General features: G+C 36.9%; 1 long non-coding RNA gene across 1 annotated transcript; it reads left to right on the forward strand.

Moving 5' to 3' along the window:
* Window positions 1-9,632: 9,632 nt before the first annotated feature.
* LOC125161315 (uncharacterized) lies at window positions 9,633-21,552 on the forward strand. Its single transcript, XR_007150534.1, has 2 exons — window positions 9,633-9,960; window positions 21,202-21,552. It is a non-coding gene; the product is annotated as an uncharacterized LOC125161315 (long non-coding RNA).
* Window positions 21,553-22,302: the final 750 nt, after the last annotated feature.

Consider the following 22,302-nt stretch of genomic DNA (forward strand, 5'->3'; position numbering starts at 1 on the left):
TATTGGTTGTACTTTTGAAATTCTCTTCATATAAACAATCCTGGTAGATACTGAAAGTCCATTACTTCAAAGCTCTCGGGTCCTGTTAGTTCTTACCCAAATTCCACTTCTGCTTCATCTTTGATTTTCCTTTCCTCCACATAGCTTCCATTCTGTTGTCAATTCTATCTGTTCTACCTCCTATCTCGACTCTGTAACTAAAAAAAAAAAAAGCCCAGGCATGCCCTTACTGTTGGTGTTAAGAACCTTTCATTGTCTGGCCCCACCTAAATTCATACTCCTTTTTCCTGTCATTGCCTTTCACCTGTGTCCAGGCCAAACTGAGATGTTTGCCATTCTTTGGAAATAGTTATTTACATTTTCTATACTTTGCTCATTCTCTTCCCTTTTTCTGTGAAATTTATTTGGACATTTTTTTAAATCCCTCAATCTTGTCTGTTTTTCAGTTTTCATCCCAAGTGGCCCACCCACCTAACCTCTCTTCCTGAGTATTCACCCAAATATTTGGTGACTTCTTTTCCCTGAATGTGTACTTTTAAAATAATTGCCCACTCACAAAGAAGATTTTGGTTTTGTTTTTGAATCTAAAACTTTTTGTTTGAACTGAACTTAAAACTTGCTTTAAACTTTTGTTTTAATTGATATTTACTCAAGCATTTTTTGCTAGCTTACAGTTACATGTTCTATTTACAGTTAAAAAAATCTTGTATCAAGTAGCATGATCTGAAGTTAGATGAGATGTAACCAAAACTAACTTGATAGAATAATGGGGGTGGGGGGGAAGGATTAGCTGGATGTGTTCTCCCTAGCCAGTTTCTCAAGGGAGAAAGAAGAATCACCAGCAAATTCGTGAGGTTTTTTGTTTTTTTTTTTTGCTTGTTTGTTTTTGGTTTTTTTTGTTGTTGTTGTTTTTTTATGGTAGATTCTGTTCCTTTAATCAGTGGTTTTCAGAATTTTTTTATTACTATTTTAGTTGTGAACCTATTTCTTTAAGCAACATCTTCCATAGAACTCCAGTATTTTCCAGGATTTAAAAAATTTTTTTTAACCTTAATGCCTAGGGCTCATTGTCTCCCTGCTTCAAAGAATGAAGAGGTGGACACATCAGATCAGAAAGTAAGAATAGTACGAAAGCCCTCTTTACAGAGAGGAGACCCTTGAAGGTGAATGCCGGTGACAGTAGGCAAAGGTCCTCATTTTATAAGGTTGTGGTCAGGCTACCTTCCCTTCCCCCTCATTCCTTCTCAGGTTCTGCCCTTATTGGCTGGATAACTCTAGGTTCTGGGTTGTCCATTCCTGATTGGCTTGTTTTCCATGTATAAGGGGTGGTCTCTGGCCATACTGCTCCTTGTGGGTCATTAAGTTTTATGGTCTACTGATTTTTAGTCAGGTCTTTTGTTAGGTTCCTGAGGGGAGTAGGTGGATCTGTTAGATTCTTAAGAGGAACCTGAAGCTCAAAGGAGTTTGCTGTGGTCAGATCCTCCCAGCATTGTTACAAAATTTGTGTTTTTCCCCACCCAGAGACCTCAGGTCCTATCCTTCCTCTCTCTGCCTACTGAAGCCTATCTTTTTCCTATCATATAATAGCAAAACATAACCACTTGGACTTAGTTGAGAACAGAATCCCTGGAGTCCATGCCTGCTTTTTCCCCAGTGGCCCCTGAAGCCAGCATATGACCACTTGTTTAGTGATGATAACAATTTTGTTACGTTGCTTTGGTGTATGACTAGAACATATTTCCTAAGTGAGCAAATACAAGCTTAAATTTATGTTTCAAGTTTATATTTTATGGATAGCTTTAAAAATGACAATAAAGGGGGAAAGTGGAATTGCTAACTTTCTAGTTAGTGATTTCCATTTTTACATATATTTCAAATGATTAGTCTTCAAAGGGGACTAAAAAAAAAAAAAAAGATTTAAGACTACTAGCACTTTTTTTTAAGAAAATTACCAGAAGAGACTAGAACTACAAAGAATTCTAAACCCATATCTGTTTCAGATATTTATTTATTTGCTTTTTAAATTTTATTTAAATCCAAGTTATTTAACATGCTGCAAATATTTAATTCTTAAATTTTAAAGGGTACACTTCTCAAAACTGAGTTTTCTGCCCTGTTGATAATTTGTGAACAATTATTTCTACTGTTGAGAACAAATACAAAAGGAGATACTGGGTATATGTGACAACCTATGTAAAGTTAAGAATAAGGTTAAAGTTAAACTTTTTTATAGAAAGTGTTTATTCAGATGTAAACTTTCATTTCAACTTTCTGAAATTGTCTAATTTGAGTGAAAATCCTTTTAGCCCAAAAGTTACTTGTTCACATTATAAATTGTAACTTTTCAAAATTACATCCCCACTTGTTTATGTGTTAATTTGTGTACTTACTAGATAACATATTGCTTATATAAGCAATATGGAATTTTCTAAAAGTACATTATTTGAATATTCATATTATCACACTTACTTTAAAACCAGCACCTTCTTGGGGCGCCTGGGTGGCTCAGTTGGTTAAGCGTCTGACTTCGGCTCCGGTCATGATCTCACTGTTCGTGAGTTTGAGTCCTGTGTTGGGCTCTGTGTTGACGGCTCAGAGCCTGGAGCCTGCTTCGGATTCTGTGTCTCCCTCTCTCTCTGCCCCTCCCCTGCTTGTACTCTGTCTCTGTCTCTGAAAAATGAACAAATGTTAAAAAAATTTTTTTAAACATGTTTTAATATTTTCAAGGTCTTTTATTTGTAATAGCCAATACAAATATATATATATTTTTTATATATAGTTATATATATAGTTATATATATATAGTTATATATAGTTATATATATAGTTATATAGTTATATATAGTTATATATATAGTTATATAGTTATATATATATTATATATAGTTATATATATATAGTTATATATAGTTATATATATATAGTTATATATAGTTATATATATAGTTATATAGTCATATATATACATATATAGTTATATATAATGTTTCATCATTACTTTGCCATTATTGATTTTAGTGGTGGCTTCTGTAATATGATGCAGAAAGGAGGCCAAAACATTGCTTTTGTGTTAAAAATCAGCTCATTCTTTGTGTGTACTTCTGTAAGTCCAACTGACATTTTACTGTATGAAGAAGATTGTATGTAAGACCACACTGATTCATTTAAATACTCTGTATTTTGATACTATTTAATTTACCAGTAATTTACATGACACCTACTGTGATGTTGTGATTTATAATAAGAAATCAGTGTTTGGTCTTCATTGCATTCCTTGCACTGAAGTCCTAAAACCCTTGGAGTTTCTAAGTGATAAGTGATAAAATTGCCTTTTGTTTTTCATAACAAATCCTTTTTGAACCACACCTGAGTTTATGCTAATGAGGTGGTATTTGGAAAGTCCCTAAGAATGGGTGGTGGTTGCCCTTGAACCAACTTTGTGATTAGAGGTTGGAACTAGATTTTTGTGAAGGAGAGACTAGAGATAGGAGTTCAATTACCAATGGCCAATGATGTAATCAGCCATGTTTTGTGTAATGAAACCTCCATAAAAACCCAAAATGGTGTGGTTTGGAGAGCTTTCAGGTTGAAGGTATCCAGGTGCTGGGGGCAGGGGTGGGGGGTAGGGGGTGGTGACAAATCTCAGTTCCAGGGACACAGAAGCACCTTTACTGAGGACCTTCTGCTCCAGGCTCCAGGCTCACTCAATGTACCCGTTTATCATGCTATTCATCTATATCCTGTATAAAAAATGGGTAAACATAAGTAAATGTTTGCCTGAGCTCTGTGAGCCATTCTAATAAATTATTCAATTCAAGGAAGGGGTCATGGAATCCCCGGGTTTTAGCCAGTGGGTCCGAAGTCTGATCATCTAGACTTGAAATTGGTGTCTGAACTAGGGGCAGTGTTATGAGGCTGCGGCCTTAACCCACAAGATCTGACGCTATGTTCAGGTAGATTGTGTCAGAATTGAGTTAAAATTGTGGAATATCCAGTTGGTGTTCACTGAAAATTGTGGAGAATTGCTTGGTGGTGTGGGAAGCAAACCACCCACCAGTGATTACTTTTTATCCCTCAAGTATTTTTCCTTTTCTCCATATCTCTGATAGGAAACAAAATGCCCTTTTAACTCGAAGGCTTTCTAAAAGCTTGGTGAGCACCTGAAGTGGATGATGGCTGCTGGTAACTCACAAGAGAAAGAAAAATGAGCTAATTTTATAAGCCTGAAATGTGATTCTCAGATGCAGAATATTAAAAAGCCAACACTTTCTGCAAGAGCCATTCAGCACTCCAGGGGAAACTTGATCTGTAGGAATAATAATAAGCTATAATGATAATAACCAAGTGCACCTCACAGGGGTACTAAGCTTTAATGACTCAATATTTGTGGAACTCTTTGAGCACCTCTGAAGTTATATAAGCATAAATGAGTAAGTAGGGATATCATATACCATAATTATTTCTACATTAACTCTCTCCTGATATCTTATAATATCTTATAAGGTAGGCACTGTATGAGTCTAATATATGAACAAAGTTATGGAAGAAATAAAGTATAAAATAATACATAGTAGTGATTTCCAATGAAATAATTATATTCATATTAGTGAAAGAGAATGGAGTCATTAATTGTGCCTCTAAAAATTCATTCTTAGGTTATAAAGTAGGAAAATAAAAATCTGGAATAGACAGTGTATAAATGACTATAAAGAATTTGAAAAAAAGAAACACTACTAGTTCTTAATGGAGAAGACAGCTAAGATTTTGATATTTTTTTACACTGAAGAGATTGAAATGATGTTTTGTCTGTTTAATTGATTACTTAATAGAAACTGTATACATTATGTTTATAAATCTTCTATTCTGCCTTTCCACGCTCCCCTCCATCACTATTTATACAATACGATAGTATTTTTGATGTTACTAAGTTTGAAAAAAATCCTCACAACCCTATATATCTTTATCATATTTTCCAAAATACCACTGATTGTGGTATTTCCCTCATTTCAACTTAGGTAGCTAAAGATAGAAAACATCGGCCCAAACAATCTCTTCAACAAGTTTTGCTGTACTATCGCGATCTTCACCAATGAAAGATTCCTGCCAGTGAGTATCATCTTTTAAAATGAAAAATCCTCTGAGACTTTTCTGTTGAGGAGACTGCTCTTCTCATCCTTGGTTTCTGCCATTCTCTTAAGGTGACATCACTTTCCTTAAGGTAAAGGGAATTTCTAGAAGAAAAGAGAAAATAATAGGGTCACATCCTAATGTGGAGGGTAATTCTGGGTGGGATAAGTCTGTACCAAGTTTTGAGAAGGTTCCTTATTCTTTCTTTAATTTTTTAACATTTTTATTCACTTTGAGAGACAGAGAGAGACAAAGCACTAGTGGGGGAAGGACAAAGAAAGGCAGACACAGAATCTGAATCAGGCTCTAGGCTCTGAGCTGTCCGCACACCTGAGCCGAAGTTGGATGCTTAACTGACTGAACCACTCAGGAGCCCCAAGCAGGTTCCTTATCTAGAGAGGGCAGAGAGGACATAGGTGGGAGGACAGCAATACAAAACCTACATGCTTTATGTTTTGCCTGGCAGCAGATATGATTGCCAATGAGTATCAGAGTCCTATGCCTCTGGTCATATTTTCTATTCACTGGATATTCTTGACAGCATTCTATTTATTTACAGCATTGATATTTGAACACAGCTGTTGTACATGGTGAACATCGCTGTGGTCACCATTGTGATCACTACATCCCTTAGACTTGGACAACAGGGGCCTCTACCCCAGCAGGTGCTGGAGTTGTCCTTCACCATGTCACTCTCTTTAGGGCTAAGGGCATGTGACCATCCAAAAGATCATGTTCCCCCATCTAGACCATGGGTGCCTAGGACTCTGGATGTCTGTTCCACAAACTCTGAGCTCACTTTTCAGCCCAGTGTATTCATGCCTATATCCCAGCAGTGGTCAAGAGACAGCTGTTAGCAGGGATGTCCATGGATCTTGGATGTGAGGGTGTCCTTTGGGCATAGGAGGCTGGTGAGTGATGCTGGGGATGGAAGGGTTGGGGAGGAAGAGTGGGTGGTAGAGTGGAGAGATTTGGAGATGGGACTGGACTAATTCCTGCCATCACTACATTTAGTTGTAGAACAAAGAAGACTCTGAAAAGTCTCAAATAGAGCATGGCCTTTTAGCCTCAGGCTTCTTACAGGACTTTTAAGGAAGAGTCCAGGAAGTGGGGCCTGAGATCACCAAGTGGTCAGAGGATCCTAGGCCTGGACTGGGTCACATAAAAAGAAACTTTAAATCCTTCCAGAAAATTCCCCTTTTGCTGCCTAGGCTGCCTTGTCCCACAATGTTTTTGGCAAAAAATGAAATTAATTTTGAGATTATGCTATCCATTTTACTGTCCCTTTACCCACATTAAAAAAAAAAAAAAATTGTAAGGCTGTATTTGTTTTTACCAAAGTAGAATATATTTTACTTAACAGTTTGTTGGCTTGCTTATTGTGTGTTTTGTTTGGACACCTGGACCTGGTTGTGTAAAAGGGCATAGTGGCTTTACTGGGTACAACTTTTGGTGTAGGACTGAGAGGAAATGACTGATTTCGATGAGTATTTTTATGATACTTTCATGCTGCAGTGCAAGAGGGGAAAGAGAATGGAGGAGTCCTGTGCATACTATGAAGTTTTCTTAAAATTGTATTGCCACACATAACAAAATGACTCTCTTTTTCGAGGAGGTTGGAAGTTAGCAAAGCACTGCTTTAAATATAAAAGTTAGCAAAGCACTGATTTAAATATAAAATGGAAAAATGATTAAATTCCTAATAAGCCTTCATATATAAATGACTATTGATGTAGAAAATCATGATACAGTATATTAAAAATTATTATAGAACTTTCTCTTAGCCAATAGGAGAACTTTAGAAATAACCCTTCCTTTTATATGTATGTATAAGGAAGTTGAGACCCAGAGCCTTAGCCAAGGCTCCGTAATTAAATAGGGTTGGTGCCAGATTCCTAATCTCAGGATCTTTGTGTTAAAATCCTCCCAAATGGCTGATCTACCATTAATACAAAATGCCCCCAAAGCTATTTAATACTACACATGGACTGTATTTCTGTTTACACTAATTTAACTTATACATGGACCCTGTTTCTGTAAACATTCCCTTGTCCGACATGTAGATTCTTGGTCTGTTACATTTTTGCTTACTGGTTTAAGTGGAACTGACTGACTGTTACTAAGCAAATATTGTGCAAACCTAAGGAAAACTATATATAAAAAGTTAACTGGATAGTTATGGTTCTTAGTTCTTAATTTAAGGACTCCTCAGTAGACAATGAAGGGACCACTGAAGGAGGCATTTCTTTTTTTTTTTTTTCATTAAATTTTTTTTTTTTAACATTTATTTATTTTTGAGACAGAGAGAGACAGAGCATGAACGGGGGGAGGGCCAGAGAGAGAGGAGACACAGAATCTGAAGCAGGCTCCAGGCTCTGAGCTGTCAGCACAGAGCCTGATGCGGGGCTCGAACTCACGAACCGTGAGATCATGACCTGAGCGAAGTTGGACGCTCAACCGACTGAGCCACCCAGGCGCCCCTGAAGGAGGCATTTCTTATAGGGGCAATATCCAACAGAAACTTTTGTTGAACCCTAAAAATATGTTTGCTTTAGATCTGATTAGTATCACACTCCCACTTCTCAGTATTTGAACAAAACATTAAGATAGATGGTTCTGTAAATACTTGTCAACGGGCTGCTTCAGTATTTTATAGCATGAACAATTAAAAGGAAGCTTAACATTATTATAAAAATACATTACCAGTTAAATTGTAAAGGAAAATTTGTACTATAATTTTGGAAGATAATGTCTCCATTTTTTCTGTGCAAGCAGAACTAAAAAATTGATTGTGTGGGGAGGAAAGATTTCTACCTTATATTGATTTCATTTGCCTGGGAAAGGAGAATGTGTTACATAAGATAAAGTGCTCAAGTTTTAAATACACAGGTTAAGTTTTGCCATGCTGATTCAGTCACAGAACTACTATTCAAGATATAGAATGTTCTAGACCTCCCTGAAGATTCCCTCCTGCCGGGCCCACCAGTACTCCTCCCTGCTCCCCATCGCCACACACAGCAGTACTCTGACCTTAATCACTACATTACTTTTTGTTACTGCATTTTGTTACTTTTTCAACCTCCTATAAACAGGGGCAAGTTCTCTTTTGCACCTGCCATCTTTCACTCAACATTAAGGCTGTCAGATGTACACATGCCATGCGTATCAGCAGTAAATTCCTTTTCATTACTGTGCAGTAGTTGGTAGATCAGGGAGTATGGTTAGCATTTGCAGGAAAAGAAAGATAGTTTTCCAAATTGGTGAAAACAGTAAAAGTTCCAGTTGCTCCAGATTGTCAGCCATCGTCTTTTTTTTTTTTTTTTTTTCATTTAAGCTACTCTGGTGGATGTAGAGTAGTTCTAACATGCATTTCTCTGATAACTAGTATTTTGGGATCTTTTTATACATTTATTGGTTATTTTGATACTCTCTCTTAAGACACTACTCTCAATAATTGAATGTCCTTTTTCTCATTTAATAGTAGGAGTCTTTAGGAGGTCTGGATGTGAGCCTGTTCATATAAATATGTTGAGAATATTTTCCTTCAGTTTTGGCTCACTTTTCATTCTCTTAATAATTTATTTTAATAAACAGAAGTTCTTAATTTTAACAAATGACAATAGTTTTATGGTTTGATGCATGCAAATATTTTACTTTGTATCTTGTAAAGGTTTGATCACTTTAGCTTTTACATTTAAACCTGTGAGCAATCTTTTTTTTTTTTTTTAACATTTATTTATTTTTGAGACAGAGAGAGACAGAGCATGAACAGGGGAGGGTCAGAGAGAGGGAGACACAGAATCCGAAACAGGCTCCAGGCTCCGAGCTGTCAGCACAGAGCCCGACGCGGGGCTCGAACTCACAGCCCTCACGGACCGCGAGATCATGACCTGAGCCGAAGTCGGCCGCTTAACCGACTGAGCCACCCAGGCGCCCCAAAACCTGTGAGCAATCTTGAAATCATTTGTATGTGGTATAAAATAAGGGTCTAGGTTCTTTTTTAAAAAAATATGCATAAACCAATCGGCCCAACACTATTAATGAAGACGGTCATCTCTCTCCCAAATTGCATTTGAGATACTTGCAAACATGCAAGAAACAAGTATAGATACAGCGTTTCATTTGGAGGAAACAGACTAATTCTGTAAAAACAAAAACAAAAACAAAGGAAGAAAGAAAGAAAGAAAGAAAGAAAGAAAGAAAGAAAGAAAGAGAAAAGAGGGAGGGGGGAGAAGAGAAAACCAAAAAGCGACCTTCAGAAAAATGTCTCTTTGATATTGGGGCATGGTTTAGTTTTGAATTAACAGATAAACTCTGAAAACTCTATGTAAGTATTGTAAAATAAAAAGTGTATTTTATTAAAACAATTTTTTTTAACATTTATTTATTTTTGAGACAGAGAGAGACAGAGCATGAACGGGGGGAGGGCCAGAGAGAGAGGAGACACAGAATCTGAAGCAGGCTCCAGGCTCTGAGCTGTCAGCACAGAGCCTGACACGGGGCTCGAACCCACAGACCGCAAGATCATGACCTGAGCCGAAGTCAGAAGCTCAACCGACTGAGCTACCTAGGCGCCCCTAAAAAGTGTATTTTAAAATGTATGCAAACTTCCAGTTTCAACTCTGATATGTAAAGAACTTAGAAGTCATCACCCAGATTCTTGCAACAAGAAAAATGCTGAAAAACATTGCAAATCAGCGATTTATCTTGGGCTTATTGGAGAATTGAGGTTGCAAGGCAAATCACCATGCAAATCTGAAGAGATCAGCAAACACAAAGAATCACAGATGAAATCAGCTTCCCTGGAGCAGAAGCTGCTGGAGCTGCAAACTGGTAGGAACACTTTTTTTCTTTTTTTTTTGGAAATTTATTACCAAACCATGAAAAAGGATATAATTATTTCATTTTTATAGTTGATTATTAAATTTTTAGTTAAACTCATTAAAGACAAGTGATCAACTAAGAACCACTTTTGAATGTTTTGAAGATGTAAGTAGAATTAAACCAAATTACCTGAGGAAAAAAATCATGATGCCTCTGTGAATTTGAATAGTTTCATATAAATTATTAGACCTAGTGCACTTATTTGGAGTTTTTTACTTATTTATATTAAATGCATTTACAGAAAAACATGCCAGTAATTATATTCCAAAATAACTTATGTTCAATACAACCATGGTGAAGAACATTTATTCTTCATATAAAACAATCCAAAATAGGCAAAATTCAGGATAATACAAGTTAAATTGTTAGTTTGGATAGTATTTTTTTCCCTTTGCTTTTTATTTTTTTTATTTTTTAAAGTGTTTTTTAAAATTTAAATTCAAGCTAGTTAACGTATAGTGTAATGATGAGTTCAGATATAGAATTTAGTGATTTATCACTTACATGTAACACCTAGTGCTCATCCCAACAAGTGCCCTCCTAATGCCCCTTTCCCATTTACCCATGACCCAACACCCTGCCAGCAACCCTCAGTTTGTTCTCTGTATTTAAGAGTCTCTTATGGTTTGTCTCCCTCTCTGTTTTTATATTATTTTTGCTTCCCTTCCCTTATGTTCATCTGTTTTGTTTCTTTAATTCCACGTATGAGTGAAGTCATGTGATATTTGTCTTTCTCTGACTGACTTATTTCGCTTAGCATAATACACTCTAGTTCCATCCACATTCTTGCAAATGGCAAGATTTCATTCTTTTGATTGCCGAGTAATATCCCGTTAAACATACCACATCTTCTTTATCCATTCATCAGTCGATGGACATTTGGGCTCTTTTCATATTTTGACTATTGTCAGTAGTGCTGCTATAAACATTAGGGTGCATGTGTCCCTTTGAATCAGTACTCCGGTATCCTTTCAGTAAATACCTACTAGTGTAATTGCTGGGTCACAGACTAGTTCTATTTTGAATTTTTTGAGGAATCTCCATACTATTTTCCAGAGTGGCTGCACAAGTTGGCATTCCCACCAGCAGTGCAAAAGCGTTCCTCTTTCTCTGCATTCTTGCCAACATCTGTTGTTCCCTGAGTTGTAAATTTTAGTCATTCTGACTCCTGTGAGGTGGTATCTCATTGCTATTTTGATTTGTATTTCCCTGATGATAAGTGATGTTGAGCATTTTCTCATGTATCTGTTGGCCATCTGGATGTCTTCTTTGGAGAAGTGTCTATTCATGTCTTCTTCCCATTTCTTCACTGGATTATTTGTTTTTTGGGTGTTGAGTTGGATAGTTCTTGATAGAGTTTGGATACTAACCCTTTATCTGATATGTCATTTGTAAATATCTTCTCCCATTCTGTTGGTTACCTTTAAGCTTGTTGATTGTATTCTTCACTGTGCAGAAGCTTTTTATCTTGATGAGCTCCCAATAGTTCATTCTTCCTTTTGTTTCCCTTGCCTGTGGAGACACATCAAGTAAGAATTTGCTGCGGCTGCGATTAAAGAGGTTGTTGCCTGTTTTCTCCTCGAGGATTTTGATGGCTTCCTGTCTTACATTTATGTTTTTCATCCATTTTATTTTTTGTGTATGGTGTAAGAAAGTGGTCCAGGTTCATTTTTCTGCCTGTTGCTGTCCAATTTTCCCAACACCATTTGCTGAAGAGACTGTCTTGTTTCCATTGGATATTCTTTCCTGCTTTGTCAAAGATTAGTTGGCCATATGTTTGTGGGTCCATTTCTGGGTTCTCTATTCTGTTCCGTTGATCTGAGTGTCTGTTTCTGTGCCAGTACCATACTGTCTTGATGATTACAGCTTTGTATCACATCTTCAAGCCTGGAATTGTGATGCCTCCAGCTTTGCTTTTCTTTTTCAGGATTGCTTTGGTTATTTGGGGTCTTTTCTGGTTCCATACAAATTTTAGGACTGTTTGTTCTAACTCTGTGAAGAATTCTGGTATTATTTTGATAGGGATTGCAAATTGGTAGGAACACTTAAATGTCACTTTGAAGAATTGTGGGATGCAGGCACGAACTAGTGTGAAAATCAGAAACTTTGGGGTGCCACAGTCTTGGAGAAGGTGCCCATACTTTTCTTGGATTTTATGTCAAGTTTTATCCCCATGTTTGCTAATTTTGTCTTCTCTGCTTAGTATGCTGCTAAAACCATTGAATGTTATTAATTTCAAGTACTATATTTTGCTGTTCTGTTGTCCTAAAATGTCCATTAAGTTGTTTATAGATTCTAAAGTTCTATAGAAATCATTTTCCATTCATTTCCTCATTTTCCTCTGTTATCTTTAGTATATTAATCACAGTAATTTTAAGTATTTTTCTTCAAATTCATTTCCTTAGTTATCTCTAGGTCTGAATCTATTGACTATTACATTTTAAATATCATTGGCTACCTGCTGTTGTTGTTTTGCTTGTTTGGTAATTTTTAATTTTATGTCAAACATTGTGAATTCTTTTATGTGGTAGTTCTTAATTATAATCTTCTAGCTTCTGTCATGTTTTCCTCTAGCAAGCAATAAATTAACAGCGCCCATTTCAAAAGGGCTAATATATGGATTTGTAGACCTGGTCTATGTTTCTATATTCTTCTTCCTTGTTTTTTGTCCTTGTAAGGCACAGTTGTGTATAGCTTCCAACGTCTCTGCTCAGCCCTTCAGTATCCCAACAGCTAGTCCCTGCTAGACGTCCCAGTGGTTCTTACTAAACCTACAAAGCTTAGGAGTTGGCCAAAGACCAGGAAAATTTTTATGCAGATTTTGGGGGTTTATTTTATTGGCCTTCTTCTCTTCAGTGCTTTCATACTCAAATCCCAACTGACTATGTAACTCTGAGCTCTGATCTTTATTTTCTTTTCAACCAGTGAGAATACACTCTCTGATTGGGCTCTGTTTTCCTGGATTGTTGTTTGGACAATGCCTCAGTGAGAGACCAGTGAATGTGGGCTCACCTTATCTTCTTCCCTTTGCTCAAGGATCATAGGTAACCATGGGTGATAGCTCTTCATTGCCTAAAAATTATTGTTTTTAAAATTTAGAAGTTTTTTGGGAACCTTCTTGCACTGTTGGTGGGAATGCAAACTGGTACAGCCACTCTGGAAAACAGTGTGGAGGTTCCTCAAAAAATTAAAAAATAGAACTATCCTTTGACCCAACAACAGCACTACTAGGAATTTACCCAAGGGATACAGGGTGCTGATGCATAGGGGCACATGTACTCCAATGTTTATAGCAGCACTTTCAACAATAGCCAAATTATGGAAAGAGCCTAAATGTCCATCAACTGATGAGTGGATAAAGAAGATATGGTTTATGTATATACAATAGAATACTATTTGGCAATGAAAAAGAATGGAATATGCCATTTGCAGCAATGTGGATGGAACTGGAAGGTATTAAGCTAAGTGAAATAAGTCAGGTAAGAAAGACAAATACCCTATGTTTTCACTCAGTTGTGGATCTTGAGAAATTTAACAGAAGACCATGGGGGAGGGGAAGGGGGAAAAAGAAACAAGTTACAGAGAGGGAGGGAAGCAAACCATAAGAGACTCTTGAATATTGAGAACAAACTGAGGGTTCATAGGGGGTGGGGGAGAGGGGAAAGTGGGTGATGGGCATTGAGAAGGGCACTTGTTGGGATGAACACTGGGCGTTGTATGGAAACCAATTTGTCAATAAATTATATTTAAAAATAATAAATAAATGAAATAAAACTTAGAAGTTTTTTCCAGTTTTTATTATATTCACAAGGGAGTTTAAGCTTGTTCCTAGCTACTCTATGGTAGCCAGAACCAGTCATTAAATTTTGAAAACTAATTTATAACAAGAAAAACAATTATTTTGATATGTGTTTACAATAGGAGATTTTAGCTATTTTTGAAATTTTGTGTTTTATTTCTCAAACTTTTTCCCCTCTTTAAATAAAGATATAACAGAATAGAGAACAAGGACCCAGATTTTTAATGATAGTGTGGAGTGTTTTCTCTGAAATATAAAACAATTATGGTAAAATGCCATTTAAAATTAGGTCTCCTTATGAAAGATTAATTGTATGTGCTGAATACTTGGTCCCAAACCACTGAAGTTTTTCAGAAGATAAATGACTGAGCTAGTCAGGGGCCTAGCAGGGGAAAAAAAAGTTATACATTCAAATTGGATAATTTGAGGAATGTTTAATAAAATGATTGTTGTTCCTTTTTTTTAAGTGTGTGGACAAAGTATAGGGAAACAACAAGAAATAGTGCTGGACTGTGGGACGAGTGAATCATGGCATTAATATCACCCTTAGAGAAGAGGAAGGGATAAAAAGGATGGTTTTGAACAGGAATTCTTGACAGGTGCTGAGATCTAGTTGAGGGACTCCATCAACCCATGTCACTCTACAGGGAAAAAAACATACTCAGACTTCATTTTCCTCCCTTCGTCTAATCTCCGGCTGAGGCTTACCCAATTGAATAGGATGTCATACGACAAGGGAGCTTGGTGATGTAATCCATACAAGTCCAGTCCTCCAGAATACAGAGTAGGGGGAAAACAAATAGTGTTCTAGTTGAGCAAATAAAAACTATCCAGCACACCAATGACAGGATTTGTTTTTCCCTTAATAATAACTTCAGCTTAAAGTTATTTTTTTTGCAAATGAGATTAATAAATTCACAACACACACAGAAAACATAAACGTGGCAACCATTATCCAAGTGACAATGAATAAAGTTTCCAAAAAATGGACATAGTTTGTTTTTGTTATCTGTTGAATTCTCAAGTCTTTGAACAAAATGTGATACATAGTAGATAATCAATAAATATTTGTTGTGTGACTGAACCTTTAATTGGAATTTATGACAGAAGAGCAAGCTGGAGTGTCTTTGGAGACATACTCTCAAATTCTATCAGATAGGCCAACCCTTGTTTTGTCTGCTCAAGAGGCTGAGCCTACTGTTACAGATTGTGTTACTTAACTCTCAAATTCTGCCTCATTGTATAACAAAATTTTGTTGAAATATAGCAATTTTGAAATCTGACCTACTGCCAAGAACTTTTTGAATACTTTCTAAAGTTTAAGAAGTAACATCTTAACTGTTTGTTTTTTCAAAGTAACAGAAATGAATTACTTTATCCTAAAAAACTATGTCTTAATTATTTTAATGGACTTGATTTTGATTAATTTACAAGCTAAATCACTACATATTTTCATTTCATCTAAGCTTTTATTACTAAACCACAAAAATTAGCAGGCTGTTGACTACAAAATTCAATTTTATTTCTTATAGTCATAAAATGATATGAAAATTCACCACATGAGAGATGCTTATTTTATTTTTAATTAGGCATAAAACATGTTTAAACTAGGAAGACAAATGCCTTTATAGGTCATTAAGGGGTAATAATTTTCAGGGCTTCATTCAAATTTAATAAGTTAGGTAAGGGATTTTTTTTTAAGGGAAAAAATGGCAAAATGTAGCCTACATTGTAAAAATCTGTTTTACTAAGGATGCTATCAATGGAAGGGTGGTCAGAGCAAATCTGTTTTTCCCTTTATTCTCTGTATGATACAGTTAACATTTCACCAGTGGCTTGTCAAGTTGATTTTTTCTAGTAAATATGAGATATTTCTCATGACACTCATAAGAAATTAACTTTTGACTGTGTTAGGCTGCTGAGATTTTACTATGGCTTATTCCAATGGCATTACCAAGTCTATCTTGACTAACATAGTATATGTAATATAACCTACTATAACAGTTGTAGTAAAAGGCTTGGACTAAAAAAATCCCATTCGCATTAGCAGTCACTTCCCATTTTCTCCTTCCTGTGACCCGTAGCAAACACTAATCTATTTTCTGATTCTATGGATTTGCTGATGCCGGACACTTTAGATAAACAGAATCATGCAATATGTGTCCTTTTGTGAATGGCTTATTTTATTTACAATGATGTTTTTAAGGTTCATCCATATTGTACCTCATTACTTCTATGGCTGAAATATTCCTTTGCATGAATATATCACATTGTGTTTACCCATTCATTAATTGATGGCCATTTGGGTTGTTTCTATTTTTGACTATTATGAATAATGCTGCTATGAACATTATGTACAGTTTTTGTGCAAACATATATTTTCAGTTCTCTTGGGTGTATACTGAGAAGTATAATTGCTGGGTGTTATGTAACTCTAGGGTTAATTTTTTGAGAATATGACAGACTATCTCCAGAGCAACTGTACCATTTTATATTCCCACCAGTAATGTATGAAGAGTCCAGTATTTCCACATTATTGCTAACACTTGTTTTTGTCCATCCTTTAGAATATAGTCATCTTAGTGGTTGTGAAGTGATAACTCATTGTGGTTTTGATTTGCATATCCCCAATAAATTAGTGATACTGATTTGTTTTTAAGTGCTTATTGGACATTTTTATGTCATGTTCAGAGAAATGTCTCTTCAGATTTTATTTCCAGGATGTAATTGGATCATTTGTCTTTTAATTGTTTAGTTGTAAGGGTTCTTTCATATTTTGGATAGTATCCCCTTATTAGATGTATGTTTTACAAATATTCTTTCCCTGTAATTGGATTTTGATTATAGAAAAACCCTTCAGAAAACAGTGTAAGTGGTGAGTTGGGAGAAATGAAGAAGAAAAAAGGAAGAACAATTACTAACTTATTGGGGTAACTCAAGAAAAGGAATGGTGAGACAGCAGTCATAGAAATAGAGAGGAAATAGAAACAATTTAAAGAGTTATTTCCTATATTTAATAACAGAATAGACAAAGGAGCTGGGCTATGTTGTGAGACTGTGGTAGTCATAATCGTTGTTCCTCTTTTTGCTAGCTGAATAACAAAGTATTGGTATTTTTAGAACATAAGTTGTATGCACAATTTTTATTTAAAAATAGTCCATAAATATTATTTTTTATACTGATTTTCTCAAATACTGAGGTTTGGGGGATATTTTAGAAGAAATATTTTCTGAGGACACCTGGGTGGCTCAGTCATTTAAGTGCCTGGCTTCAGCTTAGGTCATGATCTCACGGTTCGTGGGTTCAAACCCCACATTGGGCTCTGTTCAGACAGCTCAGAACCCGCAGCCTGCTTCAGATTCTTTGTCCCCCTCACTCTCTCTCTGCCCCTGCCCTGCTCATGCTCTGTCTCTCTCTGTCTCTCAAAAATAAATAAATGTTAAAAAAAAAAAAAAAGAAATATTTTCTGGAGAACTTATGAGCAAATTCTAATGAAATTATGTTTCTGGAAATTTTGAAAGAAAAATCATGTGTTGTACCTATGTTCACATCTGACTGGCTATATAATCTTGGACAAGTTTATTAAGCACTTTGAAAATCAGCTCTCTCATCTGTGAAATTGGGATAATAATTCTCCCATATCTATAGATTGGGGTGGGGGGAAGTAGTGGGTAATAGCACGTTGTTTTAACTCAAGCTACCTGCATTCAGATCATGCTAGTTATGATCTGTGTAACACTGAAAAATTATATAACTAACTGTGCTTTAGTATGATCTTGGAAAATGAAGATAATATTTAACTTCAAAGTAATGTTATGAAGATTGAGCGAATACAAATTAAACTCAGCATGATATCTGAAAAATGTAATTTCCTAATAAATATTAGCTATTATTGTAAATGTTACATAAAATTATTTATGTGAAGTACTCATTTTAGAGCTTGGACATATAGGGTAATTAATTCATGCTTGGTGCTATCAATATAATAACCATTATTACTTGATGTCAGAGAAAGAAAGAAAAAATGAAAAGTTGAGGATGAACAACACAGTTTATAGCTTGGTAAGGATGATGCTACCATTTATTATACAAGAAAAATAGCAAACCAGGTGGAAAATCAAGACAATATTTGAGCATATTAAGTCAGAGATACTAGATAACTTGGTAGAAATGTCCAGTAGATAACTGATTGTATTCATTTGGACATTGGTTAAAGGTAGAACTTGAAAACTGCTTAAGATGTTTCCAAAGTGAGAGAGTTATTCTAGGCTTTGGTTGGAGAGGAGGCTGATGTAATGGAAAAATGTAGTATAGATCTTTGGTTCACTAGGAGGAAGCTGAGAATAGGAGGAGAGAAGCACAAGAAAGGAGCTGAAGGTAAACTGATCATAAAACTGATTTGAGAAAATAGGAAGAAAGGTGTTCTGTCTGTAAAGGAAGAACTTAAGGCATCCAGATTGGGTTTACAAGCTCAGGAGTGTGTGTCTAAGGAAATGAAGTATTGCAGGTATAAGTCATGAATTCTAAAGTAATTATTGCCTGTTATAACTTTTCTGGCTTTTTATTGTAGTGAAGAAAAATATAGAGTAATTACATCAATCAGAAGTAAGAAACACATGTGCACTCAGGTTTGGTCATGAAGAAGAGTTTTCAGTAAAAGGACTTTACAATGGTGAAAGCATAGTTTAGAAAAAGCAACGAGGAGATGCACTGAGACTATGTAACTAACAACAGGGGACCTTTACCAACCTTAGGCCGAAACAGGATGGGGGAGGTAGCATTGATCAGATCCCAGAGATGAAAGCTCTGTAGAGAAGGTGGCCTGTCAGCAGACCACAGCCAGCCAGGTTCAGGATATGAAAGAATGCATATCTTGACATTACTTTCCTCACTCTTTCCAATCTCCCGACTTTGTCCCATTGGCTGAAGCCAAAGCCTGTGAGCAAGGGAATCACTGATGCCTGCTGAATTCAGCATCCCGAGGCACAAAACAGGGTGGGAAAAGATGGAGAAGGTATCGGGGATGCTGGCAGGTAGTCAGCACAGCAGTGGAAACAAAACAAAAAATGAGAAGCTCAAAAAAATTACTCCCTCACAAGAAGCAAATTGGTTAAACGTGTTAAAATATCAGAGAGTGATTTAAACAAGGTTTCAACTTGGGCTCCATTTACTGTATCATACGTCTCTGATGTGTCCCACAACTTTTTAAATAAATCCATGTAAAGGTTTAATCAGAAATATGAAAATTACTTTAGAAAAAAAATTAATGTTCTTAATGACTACATGATAAGCTTTAAATTTTGCTGCACAATAGCTGGCTTGCTGTGACTGTGCCAGCCCCATGGGGTCAATACGAGTGCTATGAAGTGGAATAAGAAGATGGAGGCAAAACAGAGTTTCTCCATTGATTTTAATAATCTTTGAAATTAGAAATAGATGTTCTCTGTCAAACGGCTTAACCTCCTCAGTTCTCAGTTGAAGTCTTATTACACTGTAGCTTTTCAAACAAGCTCTGGTATTAAATTAGATTTTGTATATACCACATCATCTCTTTTTATTGTACATTATCCATAACTCATTTTCTAATTAAAAAAAATTATTCTATAAGGATAAGGGATACTGAAAAATAATGATAACAATTCAGTTTTTTTCAATTTCAATTGAATTTAGAGATTTTTTTTCCTCAGTATCTTGACATTCTTTATATCAATCTGGCATCAAAATGTTGTTTTCTCCTCACCAGTGTGATAACTGGTTGTGTACGGATAATTGTCTATTCATGGTTATCGCTGGGGATGACAAAGCAGCAAGAGACATTCAAGAGAACCATTTCAACTTCAGACTTACTCTTTCCTGCCTTGATTACTAGCTACAACTTTATCCCTTCATTATAATCAGTTCCCATGACCCCTCCCACTATAGTAACTATTTGCTCACTTGTCTTTTGGTATCAGGAATCCAAAATATCCAGGTGGCACCCACAGCTATAGGTTTAGTAGCAAAACCTTGCCTTGTCTCCTGATAGAAGCATTCCATTCTATACTCCTCCCCAAACCACTACCTCTAATGCCACAGGGCCTACTAAAGTTGTGGCAGAGTTAAGCACACATTCCTTAAATGGGCCAGTAGGAGTAATGATAAGAGAGCCTACCTGTGCTCCCATGCCTGAGACTCAGCCTCTTGTATTCTGAATTTTTTTTTTTTTACATTTTTTTAAACGTTTATTTATGTTTGAGAGAGAGAGAGAGAGAGAGAGAGAGAGAGAGAGAGAGAGACAGAAGGAGACACAGAATCTGAAGCAGGCTCCAGGCCTGGAGCTGTTAGCACAGAGCATGAGGTGGGGCTCGAACTCATGGACCATGAGATCATGACCTGAGCTAAAGTCGGATGCCCAACTGACTGAGCCACCCAGGTGCCCCTCATGCGTTCTGATTTTTGAGAAACTATCACCATATAATGGCTTTTGGTTTAAAATATATATTGCATCTTGGGTGCCTGGGTGGCTCAGTCAGTTAAGTGTCTGACTCTTGATTTCAGCTTAGGTCATGATCTCACCTTAGTGAGATTAAGCCCCGCCTTGGACTCCATCCTAGGTGTGGAGCCTGCTTACGATTTCCCAGCCCCCCACCCCCGCCTATCTGCCCCTCCCCTCCTCTCTCAAATAAACTTAAAATACACGCACGTGCGCGCGCGCGCACACACACACACACACACACACACACACACACTGCATCTTAAAGAACAGTATCCCAACCCCCCAACCACTCAAGGTATCATCCTCAGAATGAAGCCTCAGCTGGGCATTTAAGAGGCCATTCCAAAATTTTATCAGCCTGGCATCTTTTGGGTGGTAAGTTATATAGTAAAATCAGTGGGGTCCATGGTCATATGCTGTCTATTGTAACTCCTATGCCATAAAATGAGCCATCAGTATCAGTCACAACTCAACTCTGTATCCAACAGTCTTGAAGAATTTCAGTATTCTTCTTCCTTGCATATATGTATATGGATATGGACACATCACGGATCCCTCTGGGGACAGATTAGGAATACCTACTAAGCCTGCTGTGGTGTTATAGGGTCCTTCCTTAACAGCATCCAACCTCCCTTTGAACTGGGAATGAGAAATGGCTTACATTTAGAAACGGGGTAACAGATCAATGATTTTTCCATTGTAGTAGACTCCTCCTCATCTGCTCTTGATATTTTGGGGTTATATAAAGTGAGAAGTGATTTTGTTGGTTGCTCCTCAGTCTTGCTCCTAGAATAACTATGATATGTAACACTTCTAATAGTCAACATGTGTATTTCTTAGCCAGAGGAATTTTTCTAGCTGCTCCACTTTGCCCATGCCAACTGCAATAGCGCATAATTTATATCTGTCTTCTAGTCTCCCTTAACATCTTTCAAACAATGGCTGGCGTTAGGATGTCCCTGGAAGGGGACTGCCCTCTCGCCAGCGCTCGGGAAGACACTGAAGGGCAACCAATCACCGAGCGCCAGCACAACCCAGCGGAAAGCCCCCGAGTGGCTCTCCAGAACAACTGAAGGTCAACCAATTACTGAGCAACAGCACAACGTGGGACGAGAGAAAGACCCACCCGAGCCTAAAACCAGAACTGCTACAGCTTAAAAACCCTACCCCACCATACTCGGGTACGACTTCCCTGACTCCCTCCTTGAGTCACGGAACCTCGCCCGGAACCTTAGTTCCCAATAAAGCCTTAAACTGCAAAAATTCTTTTTGACTCTAACTCCTATCTTTGCCCTGCACAACGCCTGACACTAACAGCTGGTATCTACAAATTTGTAGGTAAATACTACTGCCACCTCAGACTTTCGGTGAACGAGTGTGAACCGTGAGGCTATCACTCTGTGTGAAACCAGATTCAGCTGACCACAATAATCTCTTAGTCAACTTTCTTTCCTTCTTAGTCTCATTTTTCCACGACCCTACAAATGCTACCTAGAATCTACCTTCCAATAAACTACTTGAATTCAAATCCTTGTTTTAGACTATACTTGGGGTGGGGAGAAGTGAAATTAATACAGTACCAAAAGTAAATCCTTGGGACACAATAGTGGGATTGGATCCCTCACCATGTAAATGCCAACAGGGTTCCATTGCTGGTGGCAAATAGGATGTGACTGTCCCTGGGATGTTGTAGTATCAGTGAGATCTTCACCTATATGAACTGGGGTGACATAAGGTGGAAAGTGATGTGTGGGCTTATATAATATCACTGGCACTTGAGAGATATGGGATATGATACAAGGATTGTGTCATTGGTTGGCTGGTGATAATTGCCATTAAGGTATGGAAAGAAGAAAATCATGGCCTTACAACATCCAATTCTTAAATCAGTCCATACTGAAGAAGCCCAAAAGTATTTAAAGAAGCCTTCAACCCCTGTAAATCCAGAATGTTGCCATCTCTTTCCCTCTTGGCACTGGAAAAGCTTTAAAAACTGCCAATGGAAAACCACAATAA

This window comes from Prionailurus viverrinus, chromosome A2, assembly GCF_022837055.1.
Source record: "Prionailurus viverrinus isolate Anna chromosome A2, UM_Priviv_1.0, whole genome shotgun sequence".
Classification (NCBI taxonomy): Eukaryota; Metazoa; Chordata; class Mammalia; order Carnivora; family Felidae; genus Prionailurus; species Prionailurus viverrinus.